Raw genomic sequence first — 12522 nt, forward strand, 5'->3', positions numbered from 1 at the left:
CCTCTATGATAAACCTTGCTATTCCACCAACATGTCCATCCCTTCCTCACTCCTCCCACTCCTTCCCTTGCTCTAGGCTACCATGTGTTGATGATAGAGATATGCTTGTCATGGCTCCTCTCATCGACTTTACATGAGAGAGATTGTAGCCTTGCATCGACTTTACATGAAAGTCACTATAACTTGAGCCTTGGGAACCTAGAAAATGGGTTTCATTGGAGGATCCTATTCAATATAACTATTCTCACTCCACAAAGGATGATTTGTATATTTGTCACATATTTCATTTGGATAGAAGAAACTTTACGTCATGTCCATGTTTGAAATTTCATAATTGCTTTTATCGTTTAAAGGTCAGACATGCTTTAGTAATGTTGATTCTCTCTCATGCACCAAGGATCAAAGAATGTAGTTTGTCATAGATATAATTGCAGTCCTCTCATAGCTCCCCATCGAGAAAACTTTTAATCATAATTTCAAGAGGTGGCTCCCCATCAAAAGAAACTTTTCATATTGCCTAATTTCAAGAGGGGTTCATGATATGTTTTCTTTGGGTGGCCTATCAATTCACAAAAGCCATCCTACAATGCATGCTTGCATGAAGTAACCTTGTCTTTTGTACCTTTTTAAGACTCCAACATGTTGCAACTTGCACATAAGGATAATTGTCCACTCAAAATGCACATACCTTTATTTGGCAATTCATTCATTTGATTTTGACTAATGTAATTGATAGCTTGAGTATAGGTGATGGAACACATGATGAGGATTGGAGATCGTGCATGGATACTAATTGAGGTGTCATACATGATGCATGATATGGCCATGCGGTAGCTTTTGTATTTGCATTATGATTTTATTATGTGGGCAATATTTTGTGGAGAATGTTTAATGCCTTGGTAATTTTAGGCCCTATGAGTGATATAGATGAGTCTCTAGACTATGTAGATAAAGGGATACTTTTGTCTTAAGGTGCTTCATGAGTTATCATAGATACTCTAGATGTAAAAGCATGAGCCTCACATCTAGAGGGGGAACTCTACCACATCTTGAGTCGCCAAATTATGAAGTGGTGAGTAGAGGTCATAAAGACACTCACTCACGAATGAGGATGTTTCTTAGACGAGGTTGTGACAAACTTGAAGGCTCCACTGTTAACGCACTACAGGTCGATCCTCCATCGACGCATGAAGAACCAATCGATCTAGAGATGCCATTCTTTATGGCTGACCTCGAATGGGATAATGAACCTGAAGAAGGTACCCATACCAATGATGACTCAGATTTTCCTTGGGACCTTGAAACAGAGGCTGCAAATGCTGAAATTGAAGATCAAATCTTTGATAATGACCTAGCCATTCTGCATGCCCTAATGGCAGTTGAGCTCCCAAAAGTTGAACCTCCACAGTTGCATAACAGCAGAAGATCCCGCAAGAAAGCTGCCGGAGGAAATCGCAGAAAAGCCAAGGCCGAGCACTTCAATGAATTCGAACGAGTCCAAACAAGGATTGTGGAATTGTATCTTGCAAAGGCAGTCCCCTCAAAGTCAAAACCACCATCTCTTGAATGGTCCCCTAAAGGACTGGAAGGAGTATGTGCAGCACATGAACCCTTACTTGGAAACACCTTACCAGTGGAAAAGTTACCCCATAGTTCCCAACGTAAGAAGTTTCGGAAATATAAGCCACATGTGCGGATGAAGCTCGATCCAGAGACTTCAGAAAAAGAAAGGAAAGAAGAGCCTAACAAATTACTAAATGCAACTATGCCACCCAATACTCATGACACATCTCAGGCTAGTTCAACCCCATCAGAGGCCGATCTTCGAGCAGTGCCGGAATACTTTAAGAATTATACAAGTGGCAGTGCACCAATAGCAATGCCAAGACCAATCAGAGAATCTGAAGTTCAAGAAACCGATAGCATTGGAGAAACTCCAACCTATGAGGGACCGGCAAAAACACGCACAATAAACCTCGCCCTTGAAGGGGAGGAAGAAAAGTTGGTTTTCATTGGGAAACAGCTCTGTCAAGAAGATGAAATCAAACTCAAAGACCTCCTAATGGAATACCGTGACTTCCTAGCATGGTCATACAAAGAGATGAAAGGAATTTCACCAGAAGTGGCAGTTCACACGATCCCTATAAGGGAAGGTGCTCGCCCTAAGGTATGTGGACCTTATCGCACAAATCCTAAATATGGCACCATGGTTTATGACGAGCTGGAAAAACTCCTAGATGCCGGATTCATCTACGAGATAGAGCACACTGATTGGGTTTCACCCATTGTCATTGTACCTAAACGCAACAAGAAGCTCAGAATATGCGTAAACTTGAAAAATGTGAATGCCGCCACAATTAGGGATCACTACCCCGTACCCTTAACAGAAACAGTGTTGGAAAAGGTGGCAGGATCCGAAATATATAGCTTCTTGGATGGATTCAGTGGCTATAACCAAGTACAAATTGCTCCTCAAGACCAATCAAAAACAGCATTTGCTACAGAATGGGGTATTTTTGCATATAGAGTCATGCCATTCGGCCTTTGTAATGCCCCAGCCACATTCCAGCAAGTCATGTTCACAGCTTTCAAGTCATTTTTGAATAAGTTTTTACAGGTCTTCTTGGATGATTTGTGCATCCATTCAACCAAACAGGACCACTTCAAATGTCTGGAAGAAGTACTAATCAAATGCAGGGAGTATGGCATCTCCCTAAATCCAACAAAATGCCAGTTCATGGTCACCCACGGAGTTGTTTTGGGACACATCGTCTCTCAACATGGGATTGCAACTGACATGGACAAAATCAAAATCATCATGGAATTGCCTCCTCCTACAAATTCCAAAGGTGTACAGGTCTTTATGGGACATGCCGGCTATTATAGAAGATTTATATTGCGGTATGCCATGATAGCTAGACCACTTTACAAGTTATTAGTGGAGTTCTTATGGACCGAAGAGTGCGACCAAGCCTTTGAGCTTTTAAAGTGGCGCCTAATCACAGCACCCATCCTTCTATCTCCCAATTGGGATATTGATTTTCATGTTCATACTGATGGATCCAAGTATGCAATTGGGAGTGTGCTTTGTCAACCTGGTGAACATAAGAAAGACTACCCCGTCTACTTCGCCAGTCGACAACTCAATGATGCAGAGATCAACTATACAACCACAGAAAGAGAAGCCCTCGCAATGGTGTACAGTGTAAAGAAATTTCGGCACTATCTACTCGCAAATGATTTTGTCTTCTACACCGACCATCAAGCATTGCTTTATCTTGTGAACCATCCGTGTACCACCGGAAGAATAACCAGATGGCTCCTCTTGCTGCAAGAATTCAACTTCAAAATTGTGGTCTGCAAAGGTGCACAACACTACATTGCCGATCACATGTCTCGAGTCAAGACAGGAGAAGAAGCCACTGGCATAGAAGATGACTTACTAGATGCCACACTATTTCACATAGATGCTGTTCCAGAATGGTGTGGAGATATCATTGGGTACTTGATGGCAGGAAGACCACCCCCTGACATGAAAGCAGTAGATGTCAGAAAATTGATTCTAAAGGCTGCACCATATCAACTCATTGTAGGAAAACTATACAAGATGGGCAAGGACCAGATATTAAGAAGATGTGTAATGCCTCATGAGATCCTGCCAATCCTGAGTGAAGTCCATGAAGGCATTGCAGGAGGACACTTCCAAGGGGAAGCCACAGCAAGAAAAGTTCTCCTCGCAGGCTACTGGTGGCCAACACTATGGGCAGATGCCTATCAATATGTAAAAGGCTGTGATGTATGCCAACGAACTATTAAGCCACAACACAAAGACTTCAATCCCCTAACAACAGTTGTTGCACAACAACCATTTGAAAAATGGGGGATTGATTATATGGGTCCCATACATCCAGCAGCAAAAGGAACACAGGCACGCTACATCATTGTGGCCACTGATTACTTTACAAAATGGGCTGAAGCTAAGGCAGTCAGAAAGGCAGATGCCAAAAGCACAGCAAGATTCTTGTACGAACATGTGATCACCCGATTCGGATGCCCCATTGAAATTGTGTCGGATAGAGGCACACATTTTGTCAATGAGGTAATCCAAGAACTCTTGTCTGGCTTCATGGTCATTCATAGAAAAAGCACACCCTACTACCCCCAAGGGAATGGACTAGCAGAATCCACAAACAAAATCATATGCAATATCCTCACCAAGGTAGTAGAACCACAGCGTTCTGATTGGGCAGAGAAACTGAATGCAGCCTTATGGGCATATAGAACCACATTCAAGGTCAGTACCGGGAACACACCTTTTCAATTGGTGTACGGCCTTGAAGCCGTGGTCCCGCTCGAATTTGTAATACCAAGCCTGCGCATCGCAATACAAGAACGCATGGGTGATCATGAGTCCTTGAAAGAAAGGCTCTGTCAGTTGGAAAAGCATACAGAGACAAGACTAGTTGCTTATCATGCCATGACAACAGAAAAACGTCGAAGAAAGGCATGGTTTGACAGGAATCTGAAAGCTAAAGACATCAAGGAAGGCGACTTAGTCCTGTTATACAATGCCAAAGTACACAAGGGAAAACTGAAGTATCTAGGTCAAGGACCCTACCAAGTACGAAAGATGAATCCCATTGGAGCTGTGCTACTTGAAACACTAGATGGAGTCCAATTCAACACAACAATAAACGGGAGCCGACTGAAGTGCTACTACATCAACACGCGAGCCATCCCCGACAAAAACGAAGATTTGGGAAACCAAGTCTTCCTTAGTTAGGATTAGATTGTATCACAAGCACTCACTCGCATATGCACGTTTTTGCACATATAGTTTGCACTAGATTGTTACACGCACACTCACTGCATACGCACGTTTTTTGCACATTAGGGATGTTTGAGTCTTAGTTTCCCTATCAAATCCCACAAATAAGCATATAGTTAGACACATCACATGCACTCACATGATTTTGCATAGGCACATAATAGATTGCATAAAAAATAGTATCACACACTTTCATTCCATACTCTCAAAGCATGCAATGAATTCACACGCAGTACACAAAGCTATGCCAAAACTCAAGATGAATTGGCAACAGAGTCTGCAGCCTCCACAACGAGACCCCCGCCAAACATCACAGCCGTCTCCTATATGCAAAAATATCAAACTTGCATACTAATTATCTACAAGCTCAATGCTACGGGTGCAATCGCATCCAACATGTATGCAAGACAGCAAGAAATGACAGCCTCAACAACGAGACTCCCGCCAAACCTCTTCCCAAGAAGATTCGATGGCAGCGTCCGCAACCTCAGCAACGAGATCCCCTCTGACATTCATAGTCATCTACCCCTCCTTAAGTGGAGATAAGCTTCTTGACCAACATCCTTTTATACCAATCCTCCACAACGAGACCCCCGCCAAACCTCTTCCCAAGAAGATTCGATGGCAGCATCCACAACCTCAGCAACGAGATCCCCTCTGGCAATCATAGTCATCTACCCCTCCTTAAGAGGAGATAAGTTTCTTGACTATTGACTACAAATTGTGTAGTGTGCAAAAGCATTATAGCAGGAACGACTCGCATACCACAAGCTAAATAGCCACTGAATTATGCACATGGCATCCCAACTCTGAAATCAAAATAAGCCATAACCCGAGGACGGGTAATAAAATGGATCCAGGAGTATGTTGACTCTGTGCCAACATGAACTTATGAAGAAAGAGAAGGTGTTACAACTTTGTGTTACAACTTCTACATGTAGAGAGAGAAAGTGATACAACTTTGTGTTACGACTTTGTGACACAACTTTGTGTTACAACTTTGTGATACAACTTTGTGTTACAACTTTGTGATACGACTTTGGCAGAGAGAGAAGCTCTCCAACTTGTATAAATACCCCATAATGGAATGAAGCCCACACTCTTGGGGCATTGTGTTGAGTCTACATTGGTATTCCAAGCATTTGTCTCAAGTGTCCATGCTTCCTTGCACTGCACGTCCAAAAGCATGTCCTAACCTTGCAACCCTTCTCCCCTCTCCTCCAACCCTACAACCCATCCTCTCCCTCTCCTCCTCCCTTCTCCCTCCTCCTCCTCCTCCTCCTCCTCCCTCCTCCTGCCTCCTCCTCCTCCTCCTCCTCCTTCCTCCTCCTCCTCCTCCTCTCTCCTCCCTCTCCCTCCTCCTCTTCCCTCCTCCTCCTTCCTCCTCTCTCTCTTACTTCACCCATGCTCTTACACCTTCTTCCTCTCCCACTCCTATGCTTTCCTAAACCCTTAAACTCAATGATCTACGAGGGAGACGAGTTCTCCACCATGTACTCTACTCTGAACCTTGGATCCTCCTCCTAACCCTGAACTCCTTCTAAACCTTGGAACCTCCTTCTGAACCCTGGAACTCTTTCTAACCCTGAACTCTTTCTAAACCCTGGAACCTCCTTCTGAACCCTTAAACTCCTCCTAAACCCTACAAGCCCCAATGAAGGCGAAAGCCTTCATTACCCCAACAACAATGGTTTACGTGCCTTTTACACATGCTTGCATTATGTTCACTCACCACACTTAAGCCTACGTCTCTCACCGGAACACGACTCGAGGTCCTAAGCTACATATATACTACAACGACAATTCCAATATATCTGTAGGTGACAAAAAGCCTCGGAACCCTGCAACATAGAATACCCAGCTCTTCCTAGGAAAGCGGTAGGAAAGAGCCAACATTTGGCGCCGCTGCCGGGGAGACTAGCGTCTCAAGTAGCGAGTAAACATGCGTAGGTAGGTGTAAAAGCCACATGATGTACAATTCAGCTAGGTAGTGGACACGGTTGCGTAGAGCCTTCAATTACGATCATTTTACCTTTTTACAGAAAGGCAAACCGAGCTCTCCATAAAGAGTTATGGCTCGGGAAGAGTTTAGGGTTAAACCCTAAACCTAAACCCTAAACCTAAAATCCAAACCTATAAAAACCTACTCCACCCCCCCTCATTCTTCATCTCACACTTTTTTGCCTCCATTCTCTTCCTCCTTCCGAGCCCCACGCAAGACACTCCTCCCTCTCCATCGACCGCCCCCTTACTCCTATCCTCGCCATGTAAGTGACATCGAGCCCTTCTCGCAGCGATGACCTAGCCTTCCACCCACCGTCCATTGTTCCGCGACAATCCCGTTCCATCGAGAAAGACTTGGAAAGCGTCAGGTAACCACTTCGCCTTGCTTTTCCATTTCCGTCTTTCAGTTTTTTTTGTTGCTCTTTTACCCCTCCCCCTCCACCACCATCTCCCCCTCTCCCCCTCCCCCTTCATCTCCACCTCCCCCTCTCCCCCTCCCCCTCTCCACCACCTCCCCTCTCCCCCTCCCCCACACCACCACCTCCCCCTCCCCCTTCATCTCCCCCCTCCCCCTCTCCCCCTCCCCCCCTCCACTACCACCTCCCCTCTCCCCCTCCCCCTTCATCTCCCCCCTCCCCCTCTCCCCCTCCCCCTCTCCACCACCACCTCCCCCTCTCCCCTCCCCCTCTCCACCACCACCTCCCCCTCTCCCCCTTCCCCACCACCACCTCCCCCTCTCCCCCTTCCCCACCCCCACCTCCCCCTCTCCCCCTTCCCCTCCAACAACCCCCCCTCTCCCCCTTCCCCTCCACCACCCCCCCTCTCCCCCTTCCCCTCCACCACCCCCCCCTCTCCCCCTTCCCGCCCTCCCCCCTTCTCTCTCCTTTCTCTCTCCTCTCTCCCCCTCACTCTCTCCCCCACACCCTCTCTCCTCTCTCTCCCCCTTACTCTCTCCCCCACACCCTCTCTCCTCTCTCTCCCCCTTACCCCCTCGTCCCCCATCCCCCTCTCTCCTCCTTACCCCCTCGCCCCCCATCCCCCTCTCTCCCCCTTACCCCCCCTCTCTGTACGCCCCTAACCCCCCCCCTCTCTCTCTCCCATTCGCTCCTCTCTCTCTCTCCCCCGCCCCCTTACGCTCGCCCCTCCACCCCCCCTCTCCTCTCTCTCCCCCTTACCCCCCCCCCTTACCCCCCCCTCTCTGTACGCCCCCGCTACCCCCCGCGGCGGCGCACGCAGCGTCGCCGCCCCGTGCCGCCCTCGCCCGCGGCGGCGCCCCCTGTCCGTCGCCCCCGCTCCCCGCCCTCCTCGCTCGCCGCTCCCCGCCCGGCGGCGGCACCCCCCGCCCGTCGCCCCCGCTCCCCACCCTCCCCGCTCGCTGCTCCCCGCCCGACGGTGGCCCCGCCCCGCCGCTCGCCCCCCGCCGCAGCCACCGCCGCCCTGGGGCGGTGCCCCCGCCCTCCCCCTCGCACGTCCCCGCCCCGCGGCGGCGACCCCGCGCCGCCCCCGCCCCCGCGGCGGCGCACACAGCGCCGCCCCCCCGCCGCCGTCCCCGCGCCCCCCAGCCCGCGCCACCCCGCCCCCTGTCCTCTCTCACCCCCCGCCCTCCCCCGCCCCGCAACCCGCGCCCGCACTCACCCCGCCCCCTCGCCCTCCCTCGCCCTCCCTCGTCCCCCTACGCACCCCTTCGCCCTCCCTCACCCCCCCGCGCTAACCCCCCCCCGCGCACCCCTTCGCCCTCCCTCACCCCCCGCGCAACCCCCCCCCCCCGCGCCAAACCCCCCTCCCCCCCCGGGCGCCGCCGTCGGGCAGCCCCTCCCCCAAAAAATATTTTAAAAAAAAAAAAACCTAACCTAAACCTACCACTAGGGTTAGTTTAACCTTAGTTAGGTTAGCTTTGACTAGAGTTAGGTTAGGTTAGGGTAGGTTAGTTAACCCTAGGTTAGTTAGTTAACCTCAGTTCCATTAATCCTGTAGGTTAGGTTAGTAGTAACTACAGTTAGGTTAGTTTCGTTAACCTCAGTTAGTTAGACTAACTTCGATTAGCTTACCCTCAGTTAGGTTAGACTAACTCTTTCGTTCGAACCTAACTACAGTTACTTAACCTCCCAGTTACGGTAACTGGGAGGATCTAGGTTAGTTAGTCTAACTAGAGTCACTTGGTTTCAACCCCTCGGTTGGACTTAAAGTCCATTCACACCACCATTAGGATCCCCAAAACCCCAACTTTAGCCCTCCTTTAACCCCTCGAAACTCATCCGTTTGGGACCCAAATTGAACCCCGTTTGAACCCAGATTTCACACACGAAAACACCACGTTACGGGGTATTTTTCCAGCCCATTGCACACCATTTCGGCATCCCTAGCACACGTTCATTTGCGCCCCCGTGTGGGCCTCATTTTGCATTAATTCACTCGTATTTTCACGCCGCGACCTCCGATTAACGATCCGTCTGCACCGGCACATTTCCCTACACACGTAGGACAATCCTAGGCACATTATTAACATGACGGTCCCTACACAAACTAACATCACTCTACCTCTCCTAACGACACCACCTCCACACCCACACTTGGGGTAGCGATCCCCTTAGCCAATCACGCACCATCTGCATGCAGTTACGTTCCGGCCAACGACTTCAACTCCAACGCTCGCCCAATCCGCATCTAACTCCACTGCAACAACCACCCCCGCCAATCCTCTACCCCGAATCCCCCCCTGAGGTTCAACAACTTCCTTTAACTCCTCCATGCCCCAACATGGCTGGACGTCGTCTTGAGCATGATGGGGACATCGAGCTCGATGCCGAGGCTGACAACTTCTTCAATCGACGAAATCACAACAATCACGGCCGACGCCCCTTGGGAAAACTGGAACTTCCCAAATATAATGGTAGGGGAGACCCTGCTCGCTTCCTCCAACATTTTGATGCCGCATGTCGAGCAGGTGGTGATCAATCCCATGAGACTAAGGTGGCTTGGTTTCCAATGGCCTTAACTGATGAGGCATCAGAATGGTACCTCGACCTTCTTATGGAAGAACGTGCTACATGGGACCTACTTCAAACCGAATTCAAACGTCGCTTTCAAACGGAGAGGCTACAAGATGATCCCGCTCTCCAACTCAGCAAGATCGAACAAGGCCGGAGGGAAGATGTACGCACATACCTGGGAAAGATGAAGAGATTGATCGCCAAATGTGACCCACGCCGAGATGCAAAGTACCTCACGGCATGGTTCATAGCAGGCCTCAGAAAGAAAATCCACAAGGATATGAAAAAGATAAGTAGCTATGAAACATTCAGTGCTGCTCATGCGGCAGCCATTGACATCGAAGATGGCATGACAGATTCAGACACTAGCAGTGATGATGCCAGATCAAATACACAAGATAAGCGCTCGAAAAAAGGTAAATCAAAGGACACTGCCGAAACATCCAATGAAGATCGCCTCGAGGCCATGACCTTGAAGCTGAAAGAAGATATGATGCAGGCCATGGATCAAAAACTTCACTTGTCTCAGCCGCCAACTCAAACATATCCACGGCGAGAAAATGTCTGGTGCCCACACTGCTTGGCAAATCATACAGCAAATGAATGCCCAGTCCTAAGAGCAAGAATCACTGCACAAGCAAATCCACTGCCACGGTTGTGGTGCCATATCTGTGTCGTCGGCGGCCATGATGAGACCAGTTGCATCTTCAACATGCGCAACAATCCGCCTCGACCACCACAATACCAAGTGGCACCCATGCCAGTATACAGGCAACCGGCACTTGCACAAGCGCCCCCAGCTCCGAGACTAAATCCTGTACCCGTTCGGACACAAGTCCCCCAACTACTCAGGAATCCGAATCCACGACCGTATCCAAGAGCAACAAATCCAGCTCCTCAGGCAGTTCCAATACATCAATTACAAGCCGAGGAAGTCGACTCGCTATTTGAGTATGAAGCAGAGTACCCAGTGTACTACGTCGAAGGTGCAGAGGGTTTAATACCAGTCTATGCAAATCAAGTGCGACCCAACACATTTCGTGCACCAATCAAGTGTTACGGTTGTGGAGAAAATCATAGAATCGCAGAATGCCCTCATCGCGGTAGCCCAGCCACTTTCCAACCACTCTGCAGAGATTGTGGCATAGGACATGCCTGTATGGATTGTCCCATGAAAAATAAGGTCCGAGAACAAACAGAGGTTAAGCCCGACGTCCCCATCGGCATCATTGGGGTGGACCATCAAAGTCTGGGTTCGGCAAGTCTAAGGTCACAACCTATCAATGTAATTACACGCCAACAGAAAGCGGCCACGAAGGACCCTATCATTCCAATCCAACCGAAGCGACTTCTGAGAAAGAAAGCACAAGTGCCTCCACCTCCGCCAAGCAATGAGCAGCCGCGTTCATCCACATCAACTCCCGAGCCTCGAATAAAAGAAGCTCCATTCCCGAATGCAGAGGTGGAGAAGGCTCGTTTTCAGGCACTTCAGCAATGGGTCCAAAATGAACAAGCTCAATTTGAGGCTCAGAAACAAGCTCAAGACCCACTCCATGACTTGGCCCCGCAAAGTATTGATACTGTACTCGAGCCCTTGTTCCAACACCAAACTCCACAACAGAATGTACCGCCACGTCAACTTGAAGGAGTTGCACTCTCTAGCATCCTAAGTTGCCCTGTGTCCATTCCCATCGGAATCCTCTTACGAAATTGTCCCAATCTCTAGGAGAGTTTCAAAGGATGGATTGAACTCGCAACTCCCCCTCCACCTATGAACGACATTGATGATATCCCTGTGCGGATGGGTGAGAAAGATGACATACGCAACATCACTGTGCCTTTGATCCACAAGGCCTATAATGAAATCCAAGCCATAGTGGATGGTGGAGCAGGTGTCAATGTCCTATCAAAGGAGCTTTACGAAGAATGGGGTCTCCCACCAATGCAAAAGGCTAATTTCAACATACGCCTTGCCGATGATTCACGGGCTAAACCCTTGGGAATAGTGAATGGCGTGTCCACAAAGATCGCAGGAGTCCGATTTTCCCTTCAATTCACAATCTTGGATCTCCCCAAAAAATCCTATCAAATCTTACTGGGACGTCCTTGGTTACGGGAAGCATTAGTCCTCCATGACTGGGGAATGGATAGATTGACAATCTAGAATCGAGACACTGCAGTCAGGGTGAATGTGGGGACAGGAGTTATTAAACCAATTGTTCTTAGAGCATTGGATGACACATCTTCCATGACAATCTCGAGCAAATCAGATCCCTTGCAACAGCATGCCATACCAGGTGACTCACAAAGCAATGTCAATAACTGGATACAAACATTGGCAACCATCGACAACTGCCATTCACTAGACCCCATCTTCTCACAGATAGATGTTAACGCACTACAGGTCGATCCTCCACCGACGCATGAAGAACCAATCGATCTAGAGATGCCATTCTTTATGGCTGACCTCGAATGGGATAATGAACCTGAAGAAGGTACCCATACCAATGATGACTCAGATTTTCCTTGGGACCTTGAAACAGAGGCTGCAAATGCTGAAATTGAAGATCAAATCTTTGATAATGACCTAGCCATTCTGCATGCCCTAATGGCAGTTGAGCTCCCAAAAGTTGAACCTCCACAGTTGCATAACAGCAGAAGATCCCGCAAGAAAGCTGCCGGAGGAAATCGCAGAAAAGC

This window comes from Dipteris shenzhenensis, chromosome 11 (assembly GCF_047967505.1).
Source record: "Dipteris shenzhenensis isolate YYH24624 ecotype China chromosome 11, Dip_SZ_1.0, whole genome shotgun sequence".
NCBI classification, from domain to species: domain Eukaryota; kingdom Viridiplantae; phylum Streptophyta; class Polypodiopsida; order Gleicheniales; family Dipteridaceae; genus Dipteris; species Dipteris shenzhenensis.